This window comes from Mesoplodon mirus, assembly GCF_964341445.2.
Source record: "Mesoplodon mirus genome assembly, chromosome: 5".
NCBI classification, from domain to species: Eukaryota; Metazoa; Chordata; class Mammalia; order Artiodactyla; family Ziphiidae; genus Mesoplodon; species Mesoplodon mirus.
Window position 1 is genome coordinate 56,375,552 of NC_138980.1, and position 26,217 is coordinate 56,401,768.

General features: G+C 48.9%; 1 pseudogene across 1 annotated transcript; it reads left to right on the top strand.

The window, feature by feature from the left end:
• The first annotated feature begins 241 nt into the window (after nt 1-241).
• Nucleotides 242-25,083, top strand: LOC309804407 (uncharacterized protein NKAPD1-like; annotated as a pseudogene). The gene is made up of 3 exons: nt 242-245; nt 537-1,231; nt 24,889-25,083. The product of its transcript is annotated as an uncharacterized protein NKAPD1-like (transcript).
• The last annotated feature ends 1,134 nt before the right edge of the window (nt 25,084-26,217 follow it).

The following is a 26,217-nucleotide window of genomic DNA, read 5'->3' on the forward strand; positions in this document are numbered from 1 at the left end:
CCAGAACACAGCAATCTGTGCTCCACAAAGAGCACAGAAGCCCCAGCAGTTCATGGGGAGGTGTGGAGAGGGAGGTCAAGAGACGCTCCTGGATTGGGCAACCTTGTGATGGATCTGGTAGGTGCGGGCGGGATGGCAATCCAGGTAGACACACAGCATGAGCCAATGGAGGGTGATGGGCTGAGGTTGGCTGATCTGCAGAACCTGCTACCTCATCTGCTTGGCCCAGTGCGAAACGACCATGGGTGAACCTCATTCAAAAGTTATTGGGGGGCTTCCCTGGTGGCGCAGTGGTTGAGAGTACGCCTGCCGATGCAGGGGACACGCGTTCATGCCCCGGTCTGGGAGGATCCCACATGCCGCGGAGCGGCTGGGCCCGTGAGCCGTGGCCGCTGAGCCTGCCCGTCCGGAGCCTGTGCTCCACAACGGGAGTGGCCACAACAGTGAGAGGCCCGCGTACTGCAAAAAAAAAAAAAAACAAAGTTATTGGGGGCGAGGCTGCGGCGCACAGATCGAGGATTGAAGAATGTCCTGAGTTCCCTTGGGGACAGTACTCCTGAGGAATGTCATCCGGCACATAGACGCTCACAATAAGACTCAGGAGGAATCAGATATGTGGAAAATAAGAGAACTGGAGAAACAGATGGAAGATGCATACCGGGGGACCAAAAGGAAAATGTTACCCAGCAGTTCAAGCCGGATGCGTAGTGATGGTTTTGATGAAGAAAGTCAAAAGAGACTATTGGAGGCCAAAGAATGAAATTTCTGGGGCACTGGATGATTTTCTTAAGCCTAAATCCTGGAACAAGAAGTTACATGATTATGAAGCTAACATGCCAGACAGATGGGGTCACAGTGGATATAAAGAGTTATACCCTGAAGAATTTGAAACAGTAGCGATCAGCAAGATATTACCAAGGGGAAAAAAACATCTCCCCAGGTAAAAATCATCTACCCATGAATCTCACAAACACAAGAAGTCAAAGAAATCCCACAAAAAAAAAAGCAGAAAAAAATGTCACACAAAAAACAGAAGAAAAGCAAAAAGGAAGCCACAGATATAACGGCAGATTCCTCAAGCGTGTCCTCAGAAGAAACTGGGGCTTTTAGTACCAGGAAAAGGAAACAGCCACATAAGCGCAAGAAAAAATCCAGGAAAAAGTCTCTCAAGAAATCTGCTTTATTCTTAGAGGCAGAAAGTGACACTTCCCAGTCAGATGATTCTGCATCGGTCAGTTTTGAGGAAAGTGAGGAAAGAGACACAAAGAAAACCAAAAGGAAAAAGAGAGATTTAAAAAGCCCACATCCCTATAGTTAACAATGAAATACAGGAGAGGACAAACAAACACACAAATTGGAAAGTGGCTACAGATGGAAGGTCTGCGGAGAGTTCAGAGGATGACTTAATGAGAAAGAAACATTCTTGTTTCCTGCATGACTCTGGATATTTACAGCTCTTACATCTTGGGGATTTGCCAGTGACTCTATTGCTCAGCACAGGGGGCCTGAGGTCAGAGCTGTCCTGTGCCATCTATGTACATTCTGACAGACTTCTTGTCTTCTATTTTGGCCTGTTAAACTTGATCCTCTAATTGTTAATAGGGAATCTGTTATTTTGTTACGAAGGTTTCTTGAAGACATTATTATTTTCTTTTTTTTTTTGTACTTAATCACATTTAGTGTAGAGTGCATATGCAGCCAATTAAAGGACCCAGAAAGCTGAATCCAATAATGACCTGGGTATACCAACTGGAATGTTGAATTTGGGGAAAGCAAGGGCTGGGGTCAAGAGATGGATTGGAACTAGTGCTGAATACAATGATATGATAAGGGAACATCGTGTTGCTCTTGTCTGTTTACATAGTAGGTGCCACAACTTGACTTTGTCTTTAGCTTTGGTGCTTTGACCTTTCTGTATTTCGACCCCACAGGTGTGGTCCAGTTTACTTAATGAGGAAATGAGCATAAGAACATTTTCTATTCATGATAACATCCATAGACAGCTGTTATTGGAAGAGACTAGGAGTTTTTGTCAAATTTCCCTGCTGGACAGGGTCTGTGGCTACACTCAGTATATCCCTCAACATGGTAATTGGATCGTAAAAGGTTTTCTAGTTCCATTGTTCATTGCCTACATGGACTTGTGTTCAGAATTATTCCTTCAGTTGTCTTAGGTTAAGTCCTCAACCAAATGAGGAAGAATTAGGCATTAGTTGTGTTAATGGTGCCCTGAACAGGATTCAGGGCAGCAACAGCTATTTAAGTGTTGTCTTCCTTGTTCATTTCTTAATCTGTTAATGAACTTTAGATTTTTCCTGAAACTAGGTTGAATCAGCTCCAAAATGAAACAGGCTTCTCGGGGACATATCCATTTCTTCCTAGTCTGCCTTTGGATTAAAGCACCAAGCAGAGACCTTGTTACTTCCCTTTGCCATATACTGTGATCCCTACTATGTTAATTCTTAAGAAACCAAAATATCACTGGAAGAAGGCTGGCAGAACACAAGTGAATTTTTTTCATTAAGGCAGGTCAAGTGACATTGTTTTTTTCTAGGTTGTCACTTCATGGGTGGAGCAAAAAGCTTGAAAGCTCAGACTTTTGGTCTTGGTTCTGCCATTCATTGGTTATGAGGTCCAGAGCAGGTAAGTCAACCTCCCTGGCCTTACCTTCCCTGTGTGTAATACAGAAATACTTCATGGTAGCATGACAGTGTACGACACTAGCAATAGCCTATAACTATGACAACATTCCACGAGGTGGTAATATTTTGCAGTTCTAAACTATTACATTTGTTCTCTTTACAGAACAGATTTCCAATAAAATGCTTAGTCATAAAATTAAAAAAAATTTTTTTAAGTTATTGGGATTTGTAGGACAGAGACATCAGAGCACTGAATCAAGAGCGGGGCCTGTCTAGATACAGGCAGCATGGCCATGGATCCAAATCCTGTGATTGGATGGGAGCATAACAGAGGGTGGAGGTTAAGAGCACAGGTTTTAGATCTAGATAAACTTAGTTCAAATCCGGGCTCTGCCACTTAAAGGTATGAGGACCTTGGACAAGTCCCTTTAAACTCTGAATCTCAGTTCCTTCCTCTGCAAAATGAGAACGATAATAGTAGTATCTTACTAGGAGGATCTCTTTGAGGATCAAATGAGATGATGCTCACTTAGCCTAGTACTTAATAAATTAGAACAAATATCAGTTACTCATATATTCACACAATGGTTATTGTTGTTGTTACTATACAAGAGGGAGAAATGGGAGATGATGCTGGAAAAGTGGTTCGCGGTTGTGGAGAAGGGGACATGGGAGGGATACTGGTTCTCAGGGGGGCCAGGGCCACATCAGAGCCCCCCGTCTGGGGGCAGGTAAATGTGGGGATTACATCAGAGGTTCCATTTCCCGTCCTCAGAGTGGCCCCCCATCTCCCGGCTTCCTGTTGTGGTGACCTAACCAAAGCCATTGAACCAGCCAGCCGGGCTCTAGGAGCTCTCAGCGACACCCTACCTACCAGCACCAGCCTGAGGCAGGCTGACTGAGGGCTGGATTGGGCGGATGAGCTCATCCTTACTAGCCTCACTAACCAGGCCGGACACTTCTCCTGGCAGGAGCCTGTCAGAACTGCCAGCTGGGGGTCAGGATGAGCTGGAGGGCCTGGTGGTGCCCAGATGCCCATGGCCAGCAGGTCTGCTGAGTGTTTGATTACATTCCCAGGCACCCCAGGCAACACCAGGGCTGGCGGTTCCCACTCCTGCTGGGTCCCGTCTGTCAGCCACACAGCTGACATCCCCAGCTCGGCCCCCTCAGCCCACCTGCCTTCCACCTTCTGCTTCTTCCTCTTGGCTGCAGGCTGCAGCCCTCACGGAGCCAGGTGGCCTCATCCCCTGATGACTTCATCCTCCTTAAAGGCATCAGGTCCCTTGGACAGCCAGGCCTCTGGAGCCCTTCCTGTCCACAGGTCCACGAACCAGACTCCAGGGTCTCCGCTCCGTACCCACTCCCATCCAGCTATATGTGACTCTCCCCGGGAAGTATGACAGAAGGGACCCCAGCCCTGGAAATGACAGCTTGAGTCTCATGTTCATTGAACATGCTGTCTCATTGTAACCAGTCCATCAGCCAACTGTCCCTATAAGCTGAATCTTTTCTCCAGACTGGTCCTCCAAGGTGGGCCACACTCACTCCGCACCTACTCTGGGTATGCAACTCATGTGGGCCAGTGATGTAGCAGTTCCCTTTATTAGGGTGACGGACGGTTCCTATTTCCCTGAAAGTCCTGCATCCCTGGAAGCCCCTCAGTCCCGTGCCAACCAGGATGTTTGTCAGCCAATCCTGCACATGCATCTGTGATGCGCTGTCTTTCATGATTCGTGTCTATGATTTTCACTGAATTAACCTGAGCCTTTAGCCTGCCCCCGAAGGAATCCGAGGGGTTCAGTCTATTAGAAACGAAAATAATACTCTCTGTGCTTCCAGAATCCATGGACACCCTGAAACTTGTCACCTGATGAGAATTTTCATCACCGCTCAAGCCCCTCATTTATACTCTCTACCCCATGGTGAACATGGACAGATTGCTCTAGGAAGGAAAACCTAGGAGGGAGGGAGGAAGCGCTCACCAGTCCTGCTTTCCTCAGGCAAGTAGGAGAGTGAGTGGACAGTGATAATTTTCCAGGTCTTTCTCTTGAAGCCTACAACATCCTATGTCAAGAATGTTAGAGCTTTAGTTAGATGTCAAAGATCAGAGTTCAACACCTGCTTCAATGAGACAGGGAAACTGAGGTCCACGCAGGGGATTCAGAATCAGATGTAATTCTTTTAATGCCTACGATGTGGTTGACACTGCTGGGAAAAACTGATGCCCGGGGCCCACTCCCAGGGAGTTTGATGTAATTGGTCTGGGGGGTGGGACCTGGGCACCATGATTTGTAGAAGCTTCCCAGGTGATGCCAGCATGCAGCCTTGGTTGAGAACCCCTGGGTTAGACAGAGATCCATCCCTGAAGAGCTTAAACCAGAGTGGGGCGGGAGGTGATGTGAAAAGAGGCACCCACAAAAGTAGAACAAAGCAGAGGGGCACACAGGAGGTTCAGCCACAATGCTGCGGGGAGGAAGGGGAGAGGCGGGTAGTACAGCCCGGTGGTTAAGAGGGTCCAGACAGAGCAGGGCTTGCAACTTAGCTTAGTCTAGACCAGTGACCTTGGGCAAGTAATTAAAGCTTTTCTGAGCTTCAGTTTCTTCATCTGAAAACTAGAGAATGATAACAGCGCTTAATCCATTGTGGCGGCGTCCAGAGAAACGAGATAATCCCCGCAGAGTGCTGAGATGAGTGTCTGACATAAAGATTAGCTGCTATTATTATTATTATTACTTCTCACTCAGGTCAGGGCCATGGTCTGGGGGAGTTCACAGAGGGGAGCTGGCATATGGGCTGTACCAAGATGAACAGGTACCATTTTTGATGTCCGGGAAGCTGTGAGCAGGGGCTCAGGAGTGAGAAGTTGCAAGCATGCTTGGGGGTCAGTGAGGAGTGCAATTTCCCTGGGGGGCTGGAGGCCAGAAGGTTGCCCAGTTAGGTCCTGGGACCCACAGAGTGGGGGATCAGGGCCTGAGGCAGGAGTGGTGGAGGAACTGGGGAGGAGAGGACGGATGTCAGCAGCATCCTGCGGTTCTGCGATCCATCCCAATCATCATTGTTCCCTTACCCCCAGGCTGCAGACATCCCTGCACTGGACAGGCTGGAGGCCAGCCTTGGCCAGGATGGGGACCCCAAAGGCAGATAGTCACACATGACTAGCCAAAGGGGCCGCACAGCCACCTTCCTCGGGTTAATGCCTAATCGGCCCAGACTCGGAGACTTGGGTGGCAATCAGCCGAGTGGATAATTGCCCAGGTTAGCCTTCCCGTTGGCGTTGATCACAGCAGTCCCCCTCATGCTGTAAACCCCTGGGCCTCTTATGCAGCTTGTAGGAGGGAACACCTGGGAGACTCTTCCTGTTAGGGGGCCCCTCTAGATGTCTTGGGCAACACGTGGAAGCTGCTTGACACCTGTGGTCATCCCTGACTCCGGTGACAGATCCCTGAGGGCATGGCCCACAGTGGCTGCAGCCACTCCATGAATGGATATCTCCTGAGGTCTGGGAAACCACCAAGAGCCTCATTACTCCTCCATAAACAAGACCAGAACCTTAATGGTTCCACTTAGCCATAGGGTCCAGACTGAACTTTTAGAAAACCAAGTCCTAGCCAGAGAATCAGGCCTTAGGTTTTGTCACAGGGCAGAGGAAATAGTTCTGTTCTGAGTGGCCCCAGCAGTTTTGAGCCCATTTAACAAATGAGGAAATAGAGACAGCAAACTGACATCATTTGCCTTGAGTCATATAGTTATAATAATAGTAATAATAAAGATATGTAGACTTCTTGTTTATTAACCAGGTTCAAGGGCTGCTGCTCAGCTGAACATCAGGTAGAATTGCTGAGTCAGAACTGACTGCTGGAAGAGATAGTGAGCTCCCTGTAATAGAGGTATGCAAGCAAAGACTAATTTATTTGCCAGGGAAGCTGCAGAGGGCCTGTAAATCTGGGGGCTGGGGGAGAGCGGGGGGGGGGATGAACAGGATGGTAACAGAGCCATTTCAGCTCTGTGGGGCAGGAACTATTTCATTTACCTCTATGTCACCAGTGTCCAGTACAGTACCTGGAAAAGAGATGCCAGGCACTGTGCTTTGCACTTTATACACATTATCTGTCTCACGATTCTGCACAACCTTATGAAGTAGGGATTCCTGTTACCCCCATTTCACAGCTGGGGAAACCAGAGCTCAGAGAGGTTAAGTCACTTACTGAGGAAGGCACAGCTAATAACAATGAGAAGAAGAATTACTTTTTATGTGGGACTTTCTCTGCCAAGCGCCTTCCCTCAACTGTTATCTCATTTAATCCTCATAACAACCTCATGAGGTAGCAAGTTATTAACCAGACCTTGTGGGGAGGGGTGACTGTGGTCGTTCATCCAGATCTGCAGCGTGGGGAGGAGAGAGGAGAGAACACTGGCCGGAGAGCTGAGCGACCTGTGTCCTTTCCCAGTGCCTCATGGTCTCTTTGTGTCCTCAGGCAAGTACAACCTGTCCAGGGCCTCAGTTTATCCCTCTGTAAAACCGAGAAGGGAGGTGGAGATGGGCCCGATTTCTCAGCAACTCTCCAGCCGTCATTTTCCATAACTTGATTCCCCACCGTGAGTTCTGGGCCACAACCCAGTTGGCTCCCTCCCTCCACTCCAGAGCTGGCAGGAGGGGATGATCCGCCTCAATTCTCCCACCTCCTTTTTCCTCCTCCTCCTCCTGGGCTGGGACACACCTACTCCAACTTTCTCAGCAGCCTCTTCGAGTGTGCGCCTTCCTGCTCTGAGACTCTGCACCTCCCTCCCGAGCTTGTCAGCCTGGGGCTTGTGAAAGGGGCTCCAGACCAGCAGCCCACCCCGGGGCACCCTCCCCCACCTGAAGGGCACAGGTAAGAACTGCTGGAGGATGGGAAGTTAGGGGGTGGGAGTTGCAAAGTTCATCCATTCTGGTCCCTGAGCAGGGGCTCCTGGAAGGTGGCGACGGAACCAGGAGATGGCTGGGGCAGGCACGGCAGGGGTAGGACAAGGACACCTGGGTCCTGGTCACCTAGGTACACTGAGTGAAGCCAGCCCGAGCCTGGGGGCTGGGGATTGGGGCCCAGGAATGGACAAGGCTAGGGCTTTGATCTTCGGGAGAAGCCAGGTCACATTTGCATGTATGGAAAGTTGGGCTCCTTTTCTTGGAAGAATGAAATTCCCTGCTCGGGCTCTCTGGGGCTGAGCCTTCAAGGGGATGTGGAGACGATTTCCTCCTTGAGTTTAGGAGGAAGGGCTGGGGCCAGGGAACCGAGAGGTGATGAGTTCGCACGGGGTCCCTAAAACAGACAAAGCCACCTGGTGAGGGGGAGGGAGGGCGGGAGGGCCCGAGGGAGAGTCAGACAATCTGGCTGGCTCTGGCTCTCGTGCGACTCTTTAGAGGCACCCAGATTAGAACCTCAGCTTTCCTGGCTGTCGGATGGGGGTGCTCACTGTCTCCAAGGGCTGCAAAAGGCAGAGAGTCTCAGAGGCCAAGGGCAGCACTGGGGTGGGTGTGGGGAATGGGAGCAGCTCTTGGGGGAAGCAGGAATCTGATGCCTATCTGTGGGGGAAGGAGAGCTGGAGTGGAACGCTGAACAGAGCCACCAGGCCAGAGTTCAGCCCTCCACTTGGTTGGGGGGGGGCGGTGGGTGCTATTGGCCCCAGTGTGGGAAGCAGCAGGCCATGCTGAGGTTGGCTAAAGGGCTCAGAAAGGCTGCCTCTGTCCCCAGGTGCACAGCACTCAGGGGCAAGGCCTGGGCTCAGGAGAGCAGGGAGGTAGAGAAGCAGGCTCAGAACGCAGCATTTCCAATCCTTCAGTTCCTTTTAAGATGGGAGTGCTGAGCCTGGGCAGGTGAGCAGTGCCCTCCACGCAGAATCAACTAACAGTTTTTATTACAGCTGATACCCACTGGATGCTTCCTGTGTTTGGGGATGGGGCTGAGTATACACGGTCATTTGAAAATGTTGGGTTTTCAAAGCAGGCAGGGGGAAAAGAGAATTTCATTATTCACATCCCTGTAACTCAAAGGCAGTGTGGCCTGAAAGAGTTTCATACTGCTCTGGGCCTACCTATTTCCCTACATTTTCAGTAATGGTGGTTGGATTATTGTTAAGATCTGTTCTTTTTTTTAATTAATTTTTTTATTGGAGTATAGTTGATTTACAATGTTGTGTTAGTTTCTGCTGTACAGCAAAGTGAATCAGCCATACATATACATATATCCACTCTCTTCTAGACTTTGTTCCCATATAGGTCATTACAGAGCACCTAATAGAGTTCCCTGTAAGATCCATTCTTAATCGATTGACCCCAGCAAGGCTGCTGGGTAGGCAGAGCAGGAATGATTGCATTTTGCAGGTGAGGAAGCTGTGGAACTCAACACCCTGGTGCAGGAAGAGGCAAGCTCGGGTTCGCCCCAGGGCTCTCCACGGAGCACAGGTTACACTTCTGGCAGGAAGGGGCTGAGTCCATGAGCTGGCCAGGGTGGTGGAGCAAAACAGTGAGGCCCCATCAGCCACACGCTCTCTGGGTCTCAGTTTCCTCATCTGTAAAGTGGGGAGGAACTGGAGGGAGTCAAGGTTTCCCTAGAACTTCCCTGTCTCCATGACTCTTAGTGGTCTCCTTAAGGACTCAGAGAACCAGACCCAGAAAGACACTGACACTCTTCAGCTCCTACATGTCAGCTGTGCCTGTGCTTTCCAATGGGAGGGGCTGCCAGGCCCCCCCGCCCCAGGCCTCTGTGAGCTGGGCCACCACACTCTGCTGCCTGCATACTCTTCCCCGGGTATGAATGAACTCACCTCGGCCTGGTGGTTTTCCTTCTTGTTCTCACCAAGTACGCGAGAATGGGGGGTAGCCTTAGTGGAAACCAGTGTGTGCTAGGGATGATGGGGTGGCATAGTTGGGGACCTTCCTGTACCTGCCGGATGGGCCCTGCCTTTGGGGTTCCGTCAGTAATGTGTGCACAGAACCCCTGAAAGCTTCCCTTGCTTCCTGGGTCCCCAGCACAAGCTGAGCTAGCTCAGAAGCTCAATGTTACTGTTTCTATGACTAATGGAACTAAATGCTTACATTTACAATAGCGGTTTCCAGACAGGTTTAAAATGAAGAGTGTAGGTCCAAATCCTGGATATTATCGGTTGTATGACCTGGGCCTCAACTTCTTTAAACCTCAGTCTCCTCATTTGAAAAAATGGGGTGAATGATAGTTCCTTTCTCAGAGATTGATGTGAAAATTAAATGAGATAATGCATGTAGTGCCAGGGCCTTGTTTATGCTGGTCACAGTCATCAATTATTTGCCTCCTCTCCGCTTCCCCTGGGGTGGAGATCATCTCACGGCACCCTGAAGTGTTCCTTCCTAAGTCAGATCACAATTGTAATTATTAGTTATTTGCATATATTTTGTTTGATATGGTCTCTCCTACTAAGTGCTGCTCACTGCTCCGGAACCCGTGTCTAGCACAGCACCTGGCACGTAAAAGAAACTCACTGCATATATGTTGAGAGAATGAATGAATCTTCACTTCTAATTCACAGATGAGAACTGCTGCTCAGAGGAACTAAGCATTAGTCCAACCCCATCATAGATAAGAGTGGAAGGGTCCCTAGAGATCATTGAATCAGACAGGTAGAGACACGGAGGCCTACTTAGAGAAGGCTGATAACTTGGCTGCGGTCACACAGCAAGTGAGTGGGGAAAGCAGGGCCACAGCGCAGGTCTTTTCACCTTCCTTTTCCTCTCTTTGCCTCGCCCAGCTCAGGAGAGAGTCCTACTCCCTGTGTGGGTGGTCAGCCTCAGAGGCCAGTGAATGGCCCCCATACCCCCGGAGGCAATTTGGGATCAACAACAAGATTGATCCCTAAACTGTAAGATGCCTTTCAGGGGACAGGGGACATAGACCTCATCAATCAGACCCCTCCCCCAACACCTACCAACACACACACACACACACACACACACACACCTGCACACCATTCCCTCACTATTGCCAGAGAGTCAGCAAGAATCTGCAACTGTACAAGTGGAAGGTGCTCAGGAGTTCCTTGATGTCTCCCTTCAAGAATTACTGGTTCCATTTTACAGATGGAATCATCGATTTGGAATTATTTGCCTAAAGTCAGTAGCCAGTTTGCAATGGTGTCCTGGGTCAATGCGCAGCCCTGAACATGGGATTTAAAGGTTGAAAAGAGAGCTCTGATGTACTGAGCCCCCCGATGTGCCTGTCACCAGGTTAGACTGTGTCACATATACCTTCTCTTCTACTCTGCACAACCGGCCTGCGGGCCTGCAGTCATGATCCCCTACCACTTCTTTTTGTTGCTGCTCTTGTTGTTTTCAGTGTGGACGTGAATAGAGACTCAGAAAAGCTAAGCCACTTCCTTTCAGTCGCACAGCTTCTGTTTTCTCAACAGATCTTAGTTCAATAGACACTTAGCACTTACGATGTGTCAGGCCCCCAGAAACTCACAGCTGGTAGAGGCAGCTAAGTGGGTGGTTTAATATGTCGAGGTAGGTGGTAAAATAGAGGCAAACTGGGGCTAGCAGTGGGGCCCATGGAGCCATACATAGATAGCCCAGTTATGAAGTTGGTGGAGGAAGGCTTCTAGGAGAATCTGAGACTGAACATCAGTTTTGAAGACTGAATGAGGCTTAAAAAAAGAAAGAAAAGTGGGAAAGGCAATTCAGAAAGAAAAAGTAGCATATGCAAAAGCATAGCAGTTAAAAGAAAATGGCATGTGTGTGCAGAAAACTATCAGCTGTGTGGGGAACATTTGGAGATGTGCTCTGAAAGGCAGAATGGGGTCAGGTCACTGAAGGCCATGTGTGCCAGGCCAAGGAGTATGACTTTTAAAAAATATATATGTATATAATTTATGTATAATTTTTTATTAATGAGAAATTATAGAAATACCAAAAGGAAGCAGAAGAGTATTAAAAAAAATCACTCAGCTTCAATAATTATGTCTCCCCTATACCTCCACCAACTCTTCCCTGATCAGATTATTTTGAAAAAAATCTCGTATACATAATTGCATCTGAAAATATTTCGATATACGCCTTTAAAATGTTAGGATTTCAGGGAATCATCATAGAGGCATGGCTTTTGTTTTGTAAATATTGGAGGACCACGTTGAAGAAGTTTAATTCAAAGAGTGTCTTGGTGGAGCCAGAATTTAAGGAGGGGTCAGAGCAGAAGGTGATGATATCTTGTTGTCTCCCCCTTGGCCAATCACAGTGCCCGACTGTCCACCACTACCCAATGATTGACAAACTACCTCCTGAATGAGGTGATGCCGTAAGCATTTTCCAGTTAGGAGCCTGCAGAAGAGACAAATGTCTTCCCTGACCGCCTTTCTCCATTCCTGAGACTTGTGGGTCACTGCAAGGTGACCTGGAATGGCAGGTAAATGGCACCTGCCCATCTTCTGGCTGAGGGCAGAGAGCCCACAACAGAGAACTCTCCAAGTTCCCGTTCAGCTCCAGTGCCCACAGCAGTTGGCCTCGGTGCCAGCTGAGCAGGACTGTACATGCCAACTGTGGGGTAACGTCAGCATGTATGTGCCTGTTGGCCCACATGTTCTCACGTGTCCCAGGTCAGAGCTGCTGTCTGTCCCTGCAGCATCCCCTTCCCCCTGGGTCCTCCCAGCTAATGCAAGGTTAGACGGCACAAAATGCATCACTGAGATGCTTAGACACTTAGCCTTGGGAAGCGGCAGACCTTCATACTAGTATGGCACCATGGCTGGGCACACCAGCTCTGGAGCCAGGGTGCTGGAGATCTGGTCCTGGCTTTGCCGCTTTCCAGCTCTGTGAGCTTGGGCACATTATTTCACCTCTCTGAGGGCTGTGGGCTGGATAATGTTATCTATCAATACCTTACACAGCTGCTGTGAATGGATCCATACGAAGCTCTTAAGCTCTTAGCACAGCAGTCAGCACGTGCCAAGAGCTCACTAAACGTTAACTACTATTACAGATTTGGGGGCTTCCTGAAGTCTTGGGAATTGACTCAGAGAATCACAGCATCTTGGAAAATTCAAATCCTAGAATCTCAAGCTCTTGGAAGCATGTAATTAGAAGAACTCTATTGGATTTCTTGTATAAATCTCTACTCTGTGTAAAGATTGCTCTTTACACGGTGTCTCTGACAGATGGTTGGCCTGACTTTTTTTTTTTCCTTTTTGTAAACATTCAAAAAGAGGGTGTATCAACTGTAAGTTATAGCTTGATGAAGTTTTGCAAAGTGAATACAAACGGTGGCAAACCAGGAACCAGAGCAAAAAGCAGACATCACCAGCACCAGTGCCCCCTCACACACTCTCCAGATGCCCCTTGTCAGTCACTGCCCCCCACCCTAAGCATAGCTATTATCCAGCCAGTCCAGCTGTTCTCATATATCTTCTGGAGGGGTTGTGGACCATTGGTTAGGAGGACTCTAATTATTAGAGAGGTTCTGTGTGTTAATCTGGAAGTTGCTAAATTAAGCTTTACCTTTAAATTATCTTGCTTTTACTGTCTTATTTCAGTGGCAGCCTAGTTTAGAGCTGAGCATCCCAAATGCCTAGGGCTGTTTTTAAAAATACAGCTTTCTCAGCCCCATCCTGAGTCTACATCATTGGAATGTGTGGTCTGGCGGTGGAGCCAGTGAATCTGTATTTTTTTTTTTTTTTTTTTTTTTTGCGGTACGCAGGCCTCTCACTGTTTTGGCCTCTCCCGTTGCGGAGCACAGGCTCCGGACGCGCAGGCTCAGTGGCCATGGCTCACGGGCCCAGCCGCTCCGCGGCATGTGGGATCTTCCCGGACCGGGGCACGAACCCGTGTCCCCTGCATCGGCAGGCGGACTCTCAACCACTGCGCCACCAGGGAAGCCCGAGAACCTGTATTTTTACAAGCTCTAAGGGAACTCCAGGTGAGGTCCAACTGAATTTGGGAACCACTGGACTAGCGATTCAGAGCTTCGACTCAACTCAGACCATTTCTTCCAATCCATGCTCCACACTTACTAGGCATTGACCTTGGGCAAGGCACTTGGACTTTCTGACTTTTCAGTTTTTTAATTTGTTAAAATGGAAATGATATGACAGTGCCTACCTCTTTGGGTTACTGAAGGCTCTGAGACATCCCCAGGGAAAGTGCTCACTAATTGATAGGTGCTATAATCAGCATCGCTATTACTGGGAAGAGACCATCTGCGGTGTAGCCAAGGGAGTGTTGAATTTGGTATCTGAAGCCTTGTGTTTGAGTCCTGGCTGGGCCACTTGCTAGACCTTGCTAGCTTTGGACAAGCCTTTTGACCCCCATCTCAGGGCCTCAACTTTCCCATCTATAAAATGGAAATACTTCTTGCTCTACATTTAGGGTCTTTGAGGGGATCAAAAAAGAAAATGGGCCAGAAAACTGCTCTGAGGACAGAAAAATGCTGCATGAAGCAAGCCCCAATGAATGCAAACTCAGCTGAACCTGGGAATCCAGTGCAAAATGGGCTGCCATTGTCCTTGCAGTTCTGGGGAGGGCGGGCCATGGGGGGGTGGGGACAGGAACTGCTGAGGCATCGGTTTTCCACAGCCCTGGTAGGACCTGGCATGGCGCCGGAGCTCTTGGGTTCTGAGAATTGTCTCCTTCCTGGTTCCTGGGACAGGAAGAGTCCATGATCCCATAGCCATGAAATCCCATGCCATTTGCCACAGTCAGAAGTCACCTGGAGTTCCCTTTTATTATTTAAATGCTTTTCCTTTTATTAAAAGTCTTCTTTGAAGTCCTTTACTAGTACTTTTAGAAAACTTTTAAATTAAGTATAATATGCATACAGAAAAATGCGCAAATCCTAAGTGTGCAGCTCAATGAACTTTCCAGAAACTGACCAGCTCCCAGATAAAGAAACAGAACATTACCACCATTCCAGAAAACTTCTTTGTGCCCCTTCCAGTTACTAACCACCCCTCTTCCCCTGCCCAAGGGTAACTTTATCCTAATGTAATCCATAGATGAGTTTTGCCTGTTTTAAAGTTTTATATAGTTGGAATAGCACAGTATGTACTCTTTTGTATATAGCTGTTTTCACCCCACATTATGTGAGGGGGATTCATCTCTGTTGTTGCCTAGAGCAATACTTTCATTTTCTTTGATGTATAGTATTCCACTATATGACCAAGCCACAATTTACTTAGCCATCTGCTCTTGATGGACATTCAGGCTATTTCCAACAGAGGGTTATTATAAATAGTGCTGCTCTGAACATTCTCGTGTGAATCTTTCATGAACATACGTACACACTTCCGCTGTGTAAATGCCTAAGAGTGCAATTATTGGGTCCTTGAGGTATGTGTGTGTGGCTGGAACCCTTAGATTTTCAGTTCAGTTCTATTCATTGCAAGGGGAACATTGTTCACGGGGTTGTGTCTCTATCTGGGACAGACCTGTCCGCAAGAAGGTAAACAGTTGTCTCTGGGGTTTGAGATGCTAATGAGTGGAGACATTTGCAGACTCAGAGACTTCCAGACAGGAATCAGATCTGTTGTTTCCCTCTTCTGTCTGCTCTTCTGTTTGACTTTAGAGATAACCTTGTGGCTGCTTTCCCCGGGAGCCAGTGTTCCCCATCTACAGGGGAAAACACGCCCTCCGAGTTCTACCACAGCCCTATGAAATCAAACTTCTTAAGAATGAGGCTGTGATTTTTAACACACTGACATTTGAGAAGCACTTGTCTAGCCTAAAAGAGTCATGGAGATTTCAGTCTTTTCCTAACTTCCCCACCCACCTCTCTCCACCAGGGCCAGGAGAAGGCCACACAGGCGACATCAACTTTGCAACAAGGCATGGTAGAACACAGGATCTTAAAGAAAGCGATTACCACCTTCAGCGGATCCCAAACACCAGTCACGAAAATCACCCCGGGAGCTTGTTAAACATCTATTCCTGAGCCCCACCCCTAAGGATTTTGATTCAGTAGATTTGGGGTGGGGCTTGGACTATGTATTTGTAACCCCTACACCCACCTGCTTCGGGAATTCCCAAGATGTAGCCCCTGGTTCAATTCAATGGCCAGCCCTGTCTGATGAGAACACAGCAGGCCCAGCAGTTCTGTTGTGTCCGCCAGTGGCTGGGTGGAGCACAGAGTTACCATGGGTAAGAGGAACCGGTGTGGACACAGCCCAGGGGGCTTCAATGTGGGACTCTGGGCTTGAGCTGGAGTCCCCGGCAGAGGTTCATTTGCATCTCATTAGTATGCATCTTGATGCTCCCAAATCATCCCTAACCCCTCTCTTGCCTCTGGCCCTACAGTTCAGGTTCAGCCAGCTCCACAGCAGGACCGCCAACCGCGGAGGGAGCTGCCTGTCTTGCCCCACTGCTAGAACCAGCTCCTCACCTGCCAAGCAAGGCCTGCCTACTTGCCAGCTTTGTCCTAAGCTGTTCTGCTCAGAGAGGATTGGACTTGGACGGACAGACAGCACTGCTGGGCTGGGTTCAGCCAGAGGGAAAGTGATGGAACTGGAGAGGAAGGCTTTGCTGAGAATCTGTGTTTGCTGGTGGGAGAGGACATACGGTTATATGATCCCTGGTGTGGGGGGGAGGATCATAAAACTCTCCCCCTCCCAAGAGCTCTTTCCAGGCTGTGGGCACCAGCGGGGGGCAGGCCAGGGAACTGTTAGACACCCAGGTGATCTGAGTTTTAATCCTGCTTTGGCCGCAAACTAGCTGTGTGAACTTGTAGCTTAGGTAACCTCTCTGAGTCTCATTTATCCCTTCTGCAAAATGAGGATAATTACAGGGTTGCTGTAAGCCAGTTTAAAAGTGATAATGCATGCCAAGCGCACACCACAGGGCCTGGCGCATAGTAAATGTTCAGTAAACATCAGCTATGATCAGGGCCTGTGCCTCTGTAAACATTTCCTATTCCCCAAATGTCACCTTCTTCAGAGCATCGTTTGACAACACCTCAGTGGAGGCAGGAGAGCAGGGACTAGTCCCAATTCCCAGATGAACAAGTGGAGGCCCCATGAAATGAGGGGGTTTGCTCAGGGGTCTCCGGCTTGATCCCCTCCCGGGCCCTTTGATATATTACTGAGGCCCCTCGACACCAAAGGAGTGCTAAATGCTTTGCATGCATAAGCTCATTAAATCCTCCAAGTAGGTAACCGTTGCCAGCCCCATTTCACAAATGGGGAAACGGAGGCTTAGAGAAAGGAAGCCAGGCCCCCAGACGAAAGCAGAGGCAGAATCGGGGGGCAGGCCTGACCCCGAAGTCTGGCTCCTTCCCCTGCACTCTCCTGAGTAGGAGACCCTGCCTGTGTGGGTTCCTGAGGAGCCGCAGGTTGGGAGAGGAGCCGGGTTGCAGGGAGCCACCTGGCCAGTGCAAAGTGTCCAGGATGGGGAGACCGGGTTCTGGTTCCAGGTGCGCCACCAACATGTGATGTGACTTAGTACATAGCACTATGGGACTTCCCTTCTTGGGGCATAGTTTTCCGATCTCTACAAAATGGAGATTAGACTCCTAGCAGTTTGTAAACTGTGTCCTAGGGAGGCTTGGGAACTTCACAGGGATGCCTCAGAAGGTGAAGGTGGGAATGAATGGACACAGGGCTCAGAGCAGCAGCTGGGTTTCAATCCAGTTTCCATAATGATAACGACCGTTTTTAAATAACAGCCAATATTTATTTAGCGGTTGCTAGGTATCATGCACTGTGTTAACTGCTTAATCTGAATCATCTAGTCGAAACTTCAGAACTATCTGAGGTGGGTTCAGTTAGTATCTCTCTTTTAAAGATGAGGAAAACAGAGGCTCAGAGGTTCGGTTAGTGATCCAAGTCATCCTGTTGGAACTTGATGTCTAGATGTCTGAAAACTCATCCATAGTTCCTGGAAAGACACAGGATTTCATTGGATCAAAGAGTTTCAAAGAATGCAGAAGAGGAAGGACCCCGCCAGATGAAGTCCATGCAGCAGGGACATTCTGGCCTCTGCAATCTGTCCTGCCCTCTGAAAGGAGCTTTCCGGTCCTCCGGGGGAGTCTATCTCTTGACTGCAGAACACAACCTTCCAGGCTTGCAGACAGCCACCCCCAAACCGGGCCTTCAGGGCAGCCTCCTCCCATACAGGGGGCCTCCTGGTCCCTGCCTGGCCAGAGGCTGCCCCACCAGGAGGAGAGACTCCAGGGTTCCCCCTGGCCTTCCCATAGGGCTGAGTTCACACTGTGCCCTGATGGATCCCAAGGCACAAACGCAGAGCTTAGAGGAGGCGCTCTGTTCCTCTTGCTTTGTTTCCAGAGCTTCTAAATGATCAACAGGTTCATGCCCTGCTGAACTGGAGCTGGTTTTGATCTTACAAACCTCTCTGGACAGAGAGCCCTGGAGGAAGTGGGGCAGGATTCGCCCTCCATCCAAGCCCTCTGATCCTGGGATGCCCTCTGATTTAGGGAGTTTTCAGCTCCAGATGCAAAGCTCATGGACCCATATAGGCAACCCCAAGACGAAGAGATCCCTTGCTCTCTCTGGGGCTCAGTGAGTGTCAGGGGCTCCAAACTCAAATGTCTACAGCTGGCAGGAGCCTCAGGGGTGAAGCAGGCCCAGTGTGTGAACAGGAGGCCATCCTGGATTCTATTTTCTTCACAGTTTGGAAAGAGGTGTAGGTACAGACGTGTGTCTCTTCTATTAGAAAACTACCTTGGAGATAAATGGTAGCTGAAATGGCCTCCACATCTGGGAGAGCTTGGGTTGGGGGTGGGGACTAGAGAGCCTAGGCCCCATCTAAAGGGGGCAGCAACCACTCAACTCCAGCCAACCATGCCATGGGTGGACACAGACAGTGCCCTCCACTTTGGTAAACAGAAGTTGGAATCTAGATTTTTGGGTGAAGCTTCCCACTGTTCATATGGTAACTAATTAAGTAGAATACCATCAAACAACAAAACAATGTATTATAGGCCCAACAAAACTAATTGCAGCTGGACAGCTTGTATACCACCCCTTGGCCACAGGGGATGGTCTTGAAGGGCTCTAAGATTTTATGTCCAGCAGCACGACCCTCCCTCCTTCTGCTCCTTATAGAACCATCATGTAAATCCTGTGATGGGATCCCCCCTCACTACAGGTCTTTTCTTTGGGCTGAATTGCCCTAGGCCACCTCCCTGATCTTGCAGGTACCCCTCTCTCCTTGCTCCCTCTAGTCTGTCTGTGGTCTCCTTGCTCCTGCCCCAGGGCCTTTGCACTGCCTGCTGGAACTCTTTCTCAAGATGGCTTTGTGGCCCTCCCTCTGCTCAAATGTCACCTTGTCACGTAGGATTTCCCTGACCGCCCTTTCAAAAACAGCGCCCCCTCCATCACTCTCTAACCTTGCCTTGCATGATTTTCCTTCATATCACTTTTCATCACCTGATGATAGTGTATATTTTTAAATTTATCATCTCCCTCTCTCTGCCACTAGAATCCAATCCCCACAAGAGCAGGGACCTCACCTGTCCTATTCTCTGTTCTAGAATGACCTCACAGGGTAGGCCCTCAAAAAAGAAGTATTGAGTGAGCGAGTGGATAAATGACTTTGGCAGAGGAAGTCCAATAACAAAACACTTTCTCATCATCTTCCACTTTGTCTCTTTTCTTCCTTAAAGCCCAGGTGCCTGGAAGCCCTGTGTTTCCTTCAAATGTCTATCTCCCCAGGGTCACATTCTGACTTTCAAGGGCCCTAGTCACTTTAGCTTTTGTGGGCCCCTTCCTCCATGAAAAGAATTAGAAATTATATTTAAGGACAACATTGGTATAAAGATGAATATATGGGCGAGTGGCTCCCACACTGGACAGCTCAGACATAGAACATTCCCATCATTGTAGAAAGTTCTGATGGAGAGTGCTGCTCTAGAGAATCAGTCCCAGCCACTCCAGCCCCCTCTGAGTCTCTCTTCTTGGAATATGGATTCCTGTTCTGGGTCAGTACTTGAATCCACCACCTATTAGATGGGTAAATCCAGGCAAGAGCCTTCCAATTATCTGAGCTTCAGTTTCTCATTTACAAAATGAGAGTGATAATAAGTGTCACGATAAGGATGAGGTTGATACAACAACTAACTGGCACTGAGTGTTTCCTGTGCTGGAAATGTACCATGCATTGACTCCTGCAGCCTTCTCAACAGTTCCATGAGATAGCTGCTACTCTCATTTCCCTTTTTCTGGGATCAGAGAGGTTAAATAACTGCCCAAGGTCACACAGCTGTTGAGTAGGATTTGAAAGCAGGTGTATCCGACTCTAGAGACCACTTTGTTACTATTAATTCTACCCAATAATGGGTCTTCTCCCCAAAGACCAAGTGAGAAAATGCATGCAGATGTGTCTTGAAAACATATAGATTACCATCCAGATGTAAGACAGTATAATCTTTGTCATCAATAATAATAAACAGAATACTGATAAAAAAGGGGACCCCAAGTCCCAGCTCCCTTTCACCCATGCCCTAGGCGAGAACTTCCTTTTCAGTCGTTTCTCTTCCCCTAATTCCAGGCTTGGGTAGGCCTTGCTTTTACAAGCAGCTCTCCTGAGACTGCCTCTCAGTCCACTGGTGGTTCCAGCTGCCTTTTACCAAGCCATTATTGGTCCTAATAAGGTGTTACTCTGCGTCTTTCCTCTCTATGCTTTCTCCTATCATATTATCTGTCTTTCCTCCAGCCCTGGGAAGTAGGTAGAAGTAGCTAATATTATCTCCATTTTACAGACAGGTAAATTGAGGCTCAGAAGAAGTTCTGTGGCCTTCCCAAGGTCACATGGCCCATCCAGGGCTCAAGCCTCTGGTCCTTTTCCTGATCGTACCCAGTTCTTTGATTTGTTTTTGTTACACGAGGACCTAGCAGCGGCTGCCTACAAACTAGCACATGACTCAGTGTTCATCCAAGTTTCTTAGAAGTAAATCAGTCCCTCCTACCAATTCCTGAATTCCAGTTGGCTTAAACCAATAGAGCTGGTGTTCAAGCCCAGTCCACACTAGAGTGGGAATCTTGAATGTGAAAATTCCCCTTTTGATCTGATGTTAGATTACTCTTCCTAGCATATAGTTCCGCTCTGGTCCTGCCTCTTCTCTAAAACTTTCAATGGCTCCCAAAGACTAAGTAGAAAAATTATTTCAGTAGCTAAAGACTTCCTAACAAGCAGGTACCTGGAATGTCAACATTCTTTCACTTACGGTTTTAATCTGGCTCAAAGGCACAACCCCTCCTAATTCCTGCTCCCTGGTCCCACCCTCCCCAACTTCCCAGCCTTCGTCATAAACAGAATATATTTAGGATTCTTTCTTGAGAGCCATAGGAACCAGCCCTAACACTGGATGCCTGGGACAGAGATGGGGGATGGGGGTGGGAGGTCAGAAAATAAATGCTGAGGGCACCCAAATCCATGGTAAATTCACATTCAGATTTTTGGGGGAGAGTATGGACATTCTCCAATCCAGAGTGATGAATCCAGTGACTCCTTTCATGAAAGACTCTCCAAACTTTGAAAAATATCTTCCCTCATTGCTTCTCCCCTCAGTCTAGGAAATCCGGAGCGCCCAACTTCAGGAAATCCGGCTCTCTGTTATCAGTACAGCCACCCCCTTCTGGGTGGCCTTGGGTGTGCCAGGCAAACCTCAGTTTGTCTTACCTGAGAAATGGGAGTAAAAGGAGAGATGCGTTTCCTAGGAGTATTCTGTGGCTATTAGTTAATGTCTGTGTTATGCCTAAGAAAAGGGAAGCTGCTGGGCCACGAGGGAGAATGTCTTTGCTGATCTGTGCCTGGGTGATGGGAGGAATTTCATTGTCAGAAACAAAGCCTGGGGACTTCCCTGGTGGCACAGCGGTTAAGAATCCACCTGCCAATGCAGGGGACACGGGTTCGATCCCTGGTCCAGGAAGATCCACATGCCGTGGAGGAACTAAGCCCGCGTGCCACAGCTACTGAGCCCGCATGCTGCAACTACTGAAGACTGCGTGCCTAGAGCCCGTGCTCTGCAACAGGAAAAGCCACTGCAATGAGAAGCCTGTGCACCGCAACGAAGAGTAGCCCCTGCTCGCCACAACTAGAGAAAGCCCGCGGGCTGCAGTGAAGACCCAATGCAGTCAAAAATAAATAAAAAAAAAAAGAAACAAAGCCTGGCATTTTGAACAAATTTGGTAGGAGCTTCTTTAGTGGAAGTTTGATTTGGCTTTGAATTCCTTCAAGTACATCTGCTTCCCCGTGGAAGGGACAGAATTACCGACAGTGTCACAGGCTCCTAGAACTAAAATGCCTGAGCCACTGCACATGGACCATTACGGATACAGGTCACAGAGCATCAGAATCACAGAACATCCAACCACACCGCTTAGAACATGTAGGCAGGACACAGGACGTTAGCATAGCAGAGCCCCCGCTTGTCAGATCTGGAGGGGCTCTTAGTCCAGTTTTTCAAACCTGTGCTTCCCAAGGGAGTGAGGGACAAACCTGGGGGCATGGTCCTAGGCCTCGAGACCGGCTTTAATAGTGCAGCTCTGCTTTTATCTGTTTATAGGCTGTGTTTCCAAGTACAATTTCACCAGGAAAAAAGATATTCTGCCCCTGAAAGCAATAGAGGGGTCTGAAATCACAGATCCATTCCCACCCCTTCCCCCAACATACACACATCATTTACAGATGAAGAAGGAGGTCCAGAGGGCTTAGGTGACTGATTTGACCAGTCACGGGAATAAGTGACTTTAGACCTAGGTCTCCTGAGAGCCAGGTCAGCTTACTACACTGACCACTGAATAGGCATCGGCGAATGATTTTCCTGATCCACAGCCAGAGGCAATCCCACAGGCCTGCACAAGCTGAAGAACCTACCTGTATAAGATGGAAAGGACTTTAGAGCTCTCCTAGTTTCCCCCAAGGGCACCTATCCCGCTAGAGTAGCATATCCTTCCCGGGTGGCCACACAGAATCTGCTTGGATTCCCCCAGTGACGGGGAGCTCTCCACATTGTGAGATGAGTCGTTCCAGAATTGCACTGAGATCACTAACCAAGAAAATGAGGATAGATCTCAGAGCACTTATCCTGCCAGTTGTGTTCAAACTTTTATCAATGACTAGGATAAAGACACGGATGTTACAACCACCAAGTTTCTGAATGTTAGAATTAAGATTCTGGGATGCTGGGGCAGTGAGTGAAACACAAGGAGAAATGAATCACAGTCTCATTAAAATCCTACGTCATTTAGTTGCAGAAGATCAGCCTGCACAAGGACAGATTGGGGATGACGTGAAAAGACATCTGAGAGTTTTCATTACCCACAAACTCAACAATCAATAGTCTGAGCTGGCTGCTAAAAAGTAATAGTACTTCGTAATATTTTTCAAAAATTGTGTCACACGTCTTGTTCAGCATTTATGTACATTAACTCATTTCATTCTCAAAATGGTATTATGAAGTCAGGAAACTAAGAATCAGAGAAGGTAAGCCGCTTGCTCAAAGTCACACAGCCGGAAGCTTTGTCCTGTGAACCACCTTCTGCTGCCTTCCCCATGCATGAAATGGGGTTGGGGGTTACATGGAGACAGAGTTTGATTCACACATATGTCCTAAAAGGGTCCATTCACGAAACCCCACACCTGCACTTGCTCACACCCGTGTACACAGAAGCCCCACAGCTACCAGTTTATTTACTCACACAGTACGTATTCTGCCAAGCAGGCGCACACAATTAGCATACCCACACAATTATTCAAAATTGTCTCCTAAGTGTGTGTGTGTGTGTGTGTGTGTGTGCTTTCTTGCAAATGTGCACATTCACCCACATGCAGATTTCTCTCTGAGTCTGGGGAGCCAAGAGCATGAGGCCCCACCCCAGACAAGCGCCTGCTCGCAGCTTCCCAGCAGAGCCTGCGGCTGGGCCAGCAAGCTTAGACTTGACCAGGGACCAGCAGATTCCTGCTCCACTGGGGCGCAGGCTGGGCCTTCTCCAGGGGGTTCAGTCTACCCCACCCTCACCCCGACCTCAGGTTTTGATTCTGCTTTGGCTTTGAGACTAATATTTATTGAGTGCTTTTCTATGGGCCAGGCACCAATGCTAAGCATATTAATGTACATGATAGTATTTCATCTTCATAAAACCCCAGGAAAGCAGTACTGTTAATAGCCCCATCTTACAGATGAGGAAACCAAGGTTCAGAGAGGTTAACTTCCCCAAGGTTTTACAATTAGCAAGTGGTGGAGTTGGGCTCGAACCTAAACAGTTGGATTTACAGGTGAACACAGTTTCTCTTTCTGGCAGCATGGTTGGGAGGAAAGAACCTGGCTCTGGTTCTCACCCTGTCACTTTGGGCAAGTCCCTTTCTTTTTTGGGGACTTTACTTTCCAGCATCAAAAAGGAAGGAATGATCGCTAAAGGTTCTTTCAGCTTTCATTCTGTCATTGCTTTCCCTAAGTCCAGATCCTTTCATTTTTCAATTAGTATTTATTGAGCTCTGTTATGTACCAGGCACTGATCTAGGCACTGGGAATTCGTGCATGAATAAGATCAAAAAGCTCCTGTCTTCATGGAGCCTAGCATCTAGGGCAGAGGACAGTAAACAAATAAATAAGAACATATTGGGAGGTAATGGGGTGGAGAAAATGGGGTGATGTGATAAAGAAGGGCTTTAGGAAGGAGGCTACATCAAACTGGGGGTTAGGCGGTGACATTAGAGGTGAGAAATGGATAATAACAAGAAGCCAGCCATGGGAGAATTTTAAATAGAGGGAAACAGCAAGTGCAAAGGCCCTGAGGCAGATCCCAGTTTAGTATGTTTGCAGAGGAGAAAGAAGGCCCTTATGGCTGCAGCTTGGTGAACAATGGGGAGAGTGGTGGGAGGTATCACTGGAGATGCAGGCAGGGCCCAGATGGTGGGGAGCCTTCCAGGCCATGAAAACAAGTTCAGATTTTCATCTAAATGTTGTGGGAAGCCACTGGAAAATTTTAAGCAGGGAAGTGATAAGAATTGATCTATGTTTTCACAAGATGTTTCAAAATAGTGGTCCTAGGTGGTATGAGGTGGGAGGGTAGCCCAGGGAACCCATGTGCCCCTGCACACTGTAAGCCTGTTCACCTGCCCAGGTGTGGTGTCAGAAACAAATATCAGACACAGGCCCTTCCCCCAGCAAACCACTCACCAGGTCTGTGGGTCCCACGGCTTGAACACAGCCATGGGTACCAAACCCCTACACAAGGGTGCACCCCCTTTGGCATCTTATTGCCCCCGAGGGAGATCCCATCCCTGCTCCCTTCCCTGCAGCTCATCTTAAGGACTCCGGCTCTCAAGGCGCCCCTGCAGCTGCTGAGCGGAGTGTCTTGTTGGGACCTGCCCTCCACGGGTGCTGACCTGGTGAACAGGAAGCTTTCCCCAAAGCAGAGCAGGCAGAGCTGGGAGGCTGCATGCACCCTGGGCTCGCCGGGCCAAGGAGTGAGTGTGGACCTGGGACCGGGGTAAGCACTCATTTCCCCCCTGGGAAAAGAGCAATGCCATCCTGGGGGAAGAAGTGGGGTCCAAATGATTCAGGGGTGTCCTCGTGCTTGCAGGGGATTGTGTCAGAGATGGGTGACTGTGGCTTTTGCCTGTGGCCGGGTCCTTCATGGGCTGTGGTGGCAAGCAAGGGGTGAGAGCAAGGGGGCAGGAAGGTGGGGAGTAGACAGCATCTTTTTCTGTCCCTGGCTTTAGGACCCTAAGCATAGAATCTACCTCCATCCTGCCCCCTCTCTTCTGAGGTGCTGGGTTTAGGGCGCCACCAACAGGATCTCAAGCGAGGGATGGTGGTAGGGAGGCTGGAAGGAGGAGGCCTATTCAAATTCTTTTCTGTCACTGGCTTTCAGAGGCCAAGTTAGGTTGGCTTTTCCATTTCTGCCTCCACCCTCCTTCCCATGTTGGGATGCAACCCACGAGGTCCTAAAGAACCTGCATTTGGTTCTCTCAGGACTCTGGAAAGACAAGGATCCAAGCCTCTCCCTTTCCCCCTTGCCTGGAAGTTTAACTCTTCCTTGCCTTTGAAGACCAAGGCAACTGGAAAAACAAGTTTTGCCTGTTTCCTCCAAGAATGCTCAGCACATCTGGCTGGTAGCCATGAACTCCGCAGAGTCAAGACTCCCAAGGGCAGGCTGGCCACCAGCCTGGTGTACGCAACCTCACACATTGCTTCTAGAAGACCCGGTGTGGCAACCGAACTCTGCCCTCCCCGGTGCCCCTCCCCATCCTTGGCTCTGATGAGTCTCACATTTTGACCCAGGCTGGAGTTCAGGGATGAGACATTCGGGAAGCAGCAAGGGAGAGGATGCGGAAGAGAAGCAGCTCTTAGAGGGTGAAGCGTTCACTCATGGTTAGTTCAACAATCTCCAGGGGCTGGTTCTTACCTGGCCACCCACCTTGGGACTTGGGGCAAGACCCCTCCCCCACCTGGGCCTCTTATTTCCCCATCTATGCATGAGAAGAGGGATCTGAGCTCCATCATCTCTCAGGTCCATTTCAGCTCTGACATTCCAGGAAGGGAGGGATTTTCTCTGTTCAGGGTTACAAGACGAGTCAGAATCAGGCTCTGTCCAAAGGGACTTGTGGTGGGACAGGTGTAGGTAA